A 7,892-nucleotide genomic window follows, 5' to 3' on the forward strand; every position below is an offset into this window, starting at 1 on the left:
GTCTCTCCACATGATTAGTTATGCCCTCTCCACTTGATCTAGCAACCTCAAATTCTTTAGAAACTTCTTCATAACAATTTTCATTACCTACATGCTAAGGTACACCACCTATAGCACTTATGATCTCAATGATTATATCACTCTTCATCAATACCATCTCATAGATGAATTCTATTTTAATTTTCTCTAAGATCCTCACTTTGACCGCATCACAAAGATCTTCAATTGACCTAGGGTCTAATTATATTGAAGGCATATTCTAAGATTTTTGTAAACCCTCTGCAACAAACCAACTAGATCCAACCTTTGATCAAATAATCTTTACCCTCGATCCTGGTGCAAACTGCCATAGCTTTGGAAATCTGTCTACATGCTTAGGAAAACCTTCACTCTGATACTACTTGATGGAGTACAAGGTAGGAGAATCCCTAAAGGAGATGTTGTAGCCCCTAGTGATTAACAGTTGTGGTATCCACAACACACACCCCACTCCTCACTAGGAATGGAGACCCCCTACTTTTTTCGACTCTTGAACTCATAGTTCGGGAGTTGGGAGAAGAAAATTTGGTTAGAAGTTAGAATTTTAGAGTCAAAAAAAAAAAAAAAAAAAAAATGAAAAAAAAAGTGCCACAAAAGGTGCCGCGTGCGCCACCGCGCACCAAAGTGACGCTCACCAAAGGCCTCGCGCACCCCACCAAGGGCAGTGCACGTGCCCTAGCACCATGTGCGCCAAACGCCGAGCGCACTCGAGTGCTGCACACGCCACCAATGGCAACATGTGCATGCCAAAGGGCCGTGCGCACCAAAAGGCCCCACGCACGCCAAAAAGGGCCATGTGTGCCATAATGCATCAAATGCTCACCTACGCACACTGCCCACTCTACATGCATTTCAAACATGTGCACACCAAAGCATGCAACGCGCACGCTTCAAACGTGTCATGCATGCCAGAATACGCCACACAACTAGTTTTTAGTAGTTTTTATTCCAGTATCATTAGGGTGTGTCTTAATTAAGAATTTTCATCTCTCTAGACTAATGTTTGCTTCTTTTTATAGGTAAAAAAGGTATCCTTAACTTGTCGGGGTCATAACTTTTCACTCAAAGCTCAAAATTCAGAACTGCTTACACCGTTGGAAAGAAGAACTAAAGATCTAATTTCAGTCCCTAAAATGGTGAGCCTTTGGCTGCCTAATTTTAGGGACCGATGAAAGTTTCAACTTGAAATTTTGAGCAAAAGACCTCCAAAAAAGTCATTTAAAAATGCCTAGAAAAATTTGCAAAAAAAATATGAAAAAGTTTCAAACATTTGATCATTTGGATCACTTGGTTTCTAGCCGGGAAGGATAGGGCAGTTGGAGAGAAGAAAAAGGTCAAAGATACAGAGGTTGGACATATGAAGTGGAACAAATTCTTCATCTTATGCAGCTATTAATGGCAAGATTCAACACAGGTGCCTTAGGATTTTAGATCAAAGAAGCAGAAGGAGTTCAAGTTTATGAAAGTGATTGGCTATAAAGAGGGTATAAATCATAAAAAATGGGCAAAGAATATATACAAAAAGTGATCTAAAACCCCATTTGAGAAAAACCCAGAAACTGTTTTCAAAATTAACAACTTTAATTTTTTCGTGATTTGAGCTATCAAGGTGCGTAGCTCTGCAGGTATACAGGTCCGCAACTCCACATTTTTGAGCTCTACAGGTATGTAGTTCTACATTTTTTAGCTTTGAAAGTACGCAAGTCTATAGCTCCACATTTTTGAGCTTTGTAGGTACAAAGGTGCATCGACAGTTGACTGCCAGTTCCAAAAATAGCACTTTCCATGCATCGGGAGCGCATTTTGATGACAAGTTAACTCCGACACATGTCTAGTGAAGGGGCAGCTTCTATTTTTGGTGACTCCATGCACTTCCACCTTGACTGATGGCTTCCTCCTACTTTCTCTCTCATGCTTTCTCTATTTTTTGACATGTAAAGGACTCATGCATCCAATTAATGAATAAAATATGGATGGAGTCCCTCTAAGCACCAGTTAGATTGTTAGTTTGTATATATTTAGTTTGTTTAAATGTTTTAAAAGTATTTTATTGCATCAAGATATCTCTCACTCTCAACACAAATTGAGGAGATGATTTATTATAAATACCCCATTGTAAAATGTAAAAAAGGGCTGCCATTATTATGCAATAAAGTTATGCTTTTGGTGCTAGCATTCGGAGTGTAGTTATTCTTGCCTGAATGTATCATTGTTTTGTGGATTTTATTCATGAGATTGCGATTAAGCCAAAGGTTTATTGCCTTGTTTCTAGATGTGTGATCTTTTAGTTCTGGTGTTTGCTACAAATATATGAATTTCGCTGACGTAATGAGCTTGAGAAGAGATCACCCGATTGTGTCTACATAGCTTTTTGTCTCGCATGAGCGCACTTTCTATGGCCTTGTGATTTGATGAAGATTGAAATGTCATTCAATTTTTTAAAGATTCTCACCGACGATTGCATCAGTGGATTCTAGGAAGTGTTGCTCCTATTTTCATTGGTTTCCTACCAATCTCTTCGAAGGTTTAACTTGTAGCGTGTTGTGTCCTGTAGCTTATGTCCATTTAGGAATTTCAATTTCAAGTCATTTGATTTCATGTTATTTTTCTTTCAATTTTGTTATTTTCTTTGCTAACCCCTTGTTAGAATAAGACCTCATAGTAGCTACATTGTTAGAGTTGCATTCGTTGAAAAACAAAAAATACAAAAATATTGTTCTTTTGGTGTGATATTTTGAGACAACGAACAGATTTTACTTCAATTCCAAGATAAAAGAGTTTTTAGAACCAGCAAAGGCCTTCTTGTGAACACTCACATTTATCTTCTACTGAGCGGATTTTGGTATGTTGCAAGACAAATACTGAACCTTGGAGTGGGTCCTTAAAAAGATTTTCTTTTCAAGAGAGGAATTACGCAATGGATTCCTATCGTTGACCTCGTACAAAATGAATGTCCAACATTAACCACATAGTGGAAACACAACACAAGATACAAGATCAGATACTGTTTCACAATACTTTATTCATAAAATAACTATTTACATGCAATGTGCCTAGGTGTAAGGCCTTTTATTTTATGGCCAAATACAATAACAATTAAAATAATAGTACTACAAGATCCCTCAAGATCGAACCCCAAACCCCTTATCTAGTTTAGAACTACACTCTAGTAGAAACCTTCAAGGAATATCTAAACTTGTGCTCACAAGCCCACCAAGCAATCCACTTGTTTCCCAACTATAGATACTATCTCTTCGAAGTTTTCTCCTCTTCCACATCCTCTTCTCCAAGATGGATGATTATGACTAAAGACTCCACAAGACTCCCTACTTATACCCAACTAAGCCATAGAATGGCCTAGTATGTTACAAATTAAATAAACCCTTGCATTAAATGAACATTTAAGCCACAAGTCAGCTTACAACAAAATTAAATACAAACAACCAAATTAAATGCTAAGGTTAGCTCAAACTAGAAATCGAACACAGACAAATCGGGCAAAGTCAGAACCAAGACATGACCAAGCATCAAGAAACCACTATTGGGCATCAACAAATCTACCAAGCATAATAAAGTTCACATAAATATTGTTGAGCTCTAATATGTGTCAAGTCCTCCATCAATCAAGCCCCTTTATTGACTGAGGTACTTGGTAATGAATATTTCAACCAAGCATAATTGAGCCATGCAGTATATGTCAAGCTCCCAGTGTATGTCGAGTTCCCATAAGCATCATTGAGTACCACTCCTTTGGTGACCGAGTCCCCAAATCCAAATACAAAATACCTCAAACATGCATGGTTGCTAACTACCCTAGGATGCTCCTGCATCATATTATGTTGTCTTTCTCTTGGGATCTAAGCTCTTTCTATATAATTTTGTGGCTTTTTTTAATAATTTCTTTAGCCCCTCATTTTCCTTTACTATTGGTTGAATTTTTTTGTAGTGGTAGGAGATTGACCATTGTTTAGGGAGGAATTTTTTTACTATCTTATTTCTTATGACCTTGGTTCCATAGTTTTGTGTAGTAGTTTGTGTTTGAGTTCACAATTTTTAACTAGAGATTTCTCATCACTAGACTGTGTGATGAGCTTTTTTCCCTTATCTTTTGATTGGTCTATAAAGATGTCCTTGGGGGTATCCTCTATTATGGATACCTTGGAAGTGTTGTTTCCTAAGACTCAACTTATTTTTCTACTCCATCTACTTGTCATGTTTATAATGCCTACCCCTACTTGACTTTTATGATTGTATTGTCAGATTCTTTTAGGCTTGTTTTATGTTTATGTTTATGATTATCAGTACTTGGTTATCAGATTGATTAGATGTTATTTAATACTCAATTGATTTATGTGATGAGTTATTTAGTTATTTAAGGATTATTTCAATGATGATATATATGTTCATTTAGTGATTTATGTTATTGCATGATGTTAGTTAGATGAATGATTTATATGCATTTTTATGTATAGGTACCCCATACTTGCATGTGTATGGTGTACATATATGTTTTACTTTATGATTGACATTCCTAATGTGGTTGAGGGAGGGAGTGGTAGTCATCTGCTAGTTGGGATCTACATGATGTATTACTCCCTACCATTGCCTATTTAGTTTAGAATATATGTGTATACACATGTGTGAATTTTATTAGGGTGTTTGTAGTGGTGACTATTCATAATTTTTTGAATTTTAGAAAAAAATTGCTAGTAATTTGGCTAATAATTTTAGGTTTAATGCAACCTGAATCACCACATTTTTATTAAATTTAGTTCTAAAATATTTAAAATCACTCAATAATTTATTTAATTAAAAAAATTAAACTCAGAGATTTGCCACAATATTTGATACATGATTAGATTTGATTCACCTAAATATTATAAATTATCAAATAAATTAAAATTAATTCACCAAGAGTTATCATAATTATTAGTTACTTTAGGGATATATTACCAATATTTAGTTTTCACTGATGATTTAAAATATATTGTAATTATCTTCATAATTTCCATGAGATAAAACATGTTCAATTTTGATTTGTAATATTCCATGATGATTAGCAAACTTTCAATTATTATTGAGATTCGCTAATATTTTCTACTCAAAAATTGTGATTCCAAAATAATCGTCAATGTAAATAATATTTAAAATAAAATAATTGAGAGATTCATCGATAAAAATAATTTGGTTTTTCAAAATAATGAAAGATTCGCCAATAATTTATATCTTTTTCTGGAGGGGGTTTCTTAAAGTTTACCCTAGATTTTATGTAGATTGCAAGTACCAGGTATCGACTTCCCTGAATTGCCAAGATAAGTGTGCGCTATTGCAGTATCTCAATGGTATAAGGGGGGAGATAACTCTTGAGTCCAAATCCTAACCTAAGCCAATTGTCCTAGAAAGTAGGATAAGTATCTGAGTTGTTTACCTGTCTGAATTTGTTATGTGATATGAATTTGTGACTTTGACCCTAGAGTTTGACATTGTCCTTTGTCTTCAGTTGTATTATCGTATTTGGTTTTGTGGCCTTGTGATGATTTTATGTTTTAATTAAATCATATTAAAAGATAATTTAATGATTTAATTTAATAAAAAAATTATAAAGAAAGCTGATATTTAATTATATTTAATTAATTGAAAAATTAATTAAATAAAAGAATTGAATTTAAAAGATTTTACTAAAGTTCTAATTTTGGCGTATTTATATTTATTTAATTTAATAATTATTATTTAGGAATTTTATTTAAATAATAAACTATAAATAATATTATTAGTTGAATCAATAAATATATATTATTAAAATGTCTCGTAATTAACTAGAGAGAGAAAACATAAATTTAATAAAGTTTATTTTAATTAAATTGCATAAAGCTTATGCATGAAATTAAAATATAATAAATTAATTAAACAGAGAAAGAAAATTAATTTAATAAAGATATTTTAAATTGCCAAAAAGTGTGCATGAATATTTAAAATATAATAATATAATAAAAGATAAAGATCAACGAGTCTTCTACAAGTCTTCTCATGTGATTGCACAATCGAAGCCCCAAATTTAAGGGAGAACTCTTTATCAGAGATCTAGAGCTCATTTTGCAATTATCAGGATTTGGAGAAGTGATTTTCAAATAATTTTTCAGAAGAAAGGGGTTTTCTTGTGTTCTTCGTGCGATTTCGTGTTTGTGTGTTAGCATTAGATTCAGGTAGAATCTTATGTTTGATTTACATAATAAGATTTCTATTTTCCAATCTTCTATCTACTTCGTGTTTAAATAGATTTGTTCTCATATATTAGTAGATTTGTTGATATCATTGATGAAACGCTGTTGCGAATCTTAATTTATATTCGTATCGAAGTTATCTGTGCTTGAGGAATGGAGTTTTTGAAACCCTCATTCATTTAGATTTTAAATAGATGGGTTTTGGATTAAAAATCAAATTCTAGAGTGTAATTTTGAATTTTTTTTTGGGTTTCTCTATCAAAGTTTATGATCACATTTTTATAAATAAAAAAATTATATAAAAAATTTTGGGGTGGGGGGGAGGGGCATGTTTGTTTTGTTTATATAAAACAAAAACAAAAAAAATATTAAAATATTTATTTATTTATTTTGGTGGGCAGGGCCACCAACCCCCCACCCGCTCTTTTCTCTCTACCCAACGGCGCATGGGGACTATCGTAGCAGTCTTGTTGTAGCTATAGCAAGGCCTGCTACGGTGACAACCTTTGCAATGGCATGTCGATGGGCCTTAAAACACATCGTATTTATTATTTAAAATTTTAATTTAATTAAAATTTATTAGTAATTTATTTTATTAATAATTTTTCTTTAATTATTAAAGTATTTTAATTTATTAAATATTTTTCTTTAGAAGGTTATGTTATTAACAATTAAATTTATTTATTTAATTATTAATTTGTTAATAGGGCATTAGAAGGAAACTAGTTAATGTAATTCATTTTATTATTTAAAATTTTAAATAATTACTAGTTAATTATTTAATAATTATTATTTAATATATGATCGTAATAAAGACGATAATGTTGTGAGTTAGTGGTAATTGGGTGATCAAATTTAAAATTTAATATGGGTTAAGTTGTAAGGGGGGTTTTATAAACTTTATGAAATCGAAAACTTACATCGAAATGAAAACTTGAACCTTACTGTAAACTCAAACTGTGTGTTTTCAAAACCAAATAGAACTATGAAACAATATTTAAATAACTTGTATATGAATTGTTGAATCGTCTGGGATTTTAGTGAACTCGAAAACTTTAGTGAATCTAGCAACTAGAGAAATGGAAATTGAAACCCTAATTGAAATAAAAAATATTATCAACTACTATACTTGGAAATGAAAACTAAAACATTGGTTGTTATTGAATCTTTGTGTTTTGAAAACCTTAGTTGTTATCATACTTTGAAAAGATGAAAACTGTAATGTGTTTGTTTACTGAACTCTTATGTTTTGATAATGAATTGAACTATGAAACAATGTTTAAACTACTTTTTTATGATTTGTTAAGTGTTGAGACTCATGTGGACTCGAAAACATTATGAACTGTAATATTTGAAAATGAAAATGAAAACTGAAATCCTAGTTTTGAACATTGAATCTTGTGCTCGAAAACAAAAATGAAAACTTGAAAACCTATACGTGAAAATTGAATGTTTATGTCAAACCTAATGAATTATGATAATGAATTTTGTATGTACTCTTTATGATGTGTGGTTTAGTGTTATGGGTTTCAGGGTTGACTTAGCTTTGGCTAGTTAGGATGTTTACCAAAGGCTTGGGAGTTTTGTTATGTGATGTCATGATGATATTTTGTATATGATATTTGATGTCTA

This window comes from Cupressus sempervirens, chromosome 7 (genome assembly GCF_028749045.1).
Source record: "Cupressus sempervirens isolate cs-2001-9-10 chromosome 7, ASM2874904v1, whole genome shotgun sequence".
NCBI lineage: Eukaryota > Viridiplantae > Streptophyta > Pinopsida > Cupressales > Cupressaceae > Cupressus > Cupressus sempervirens.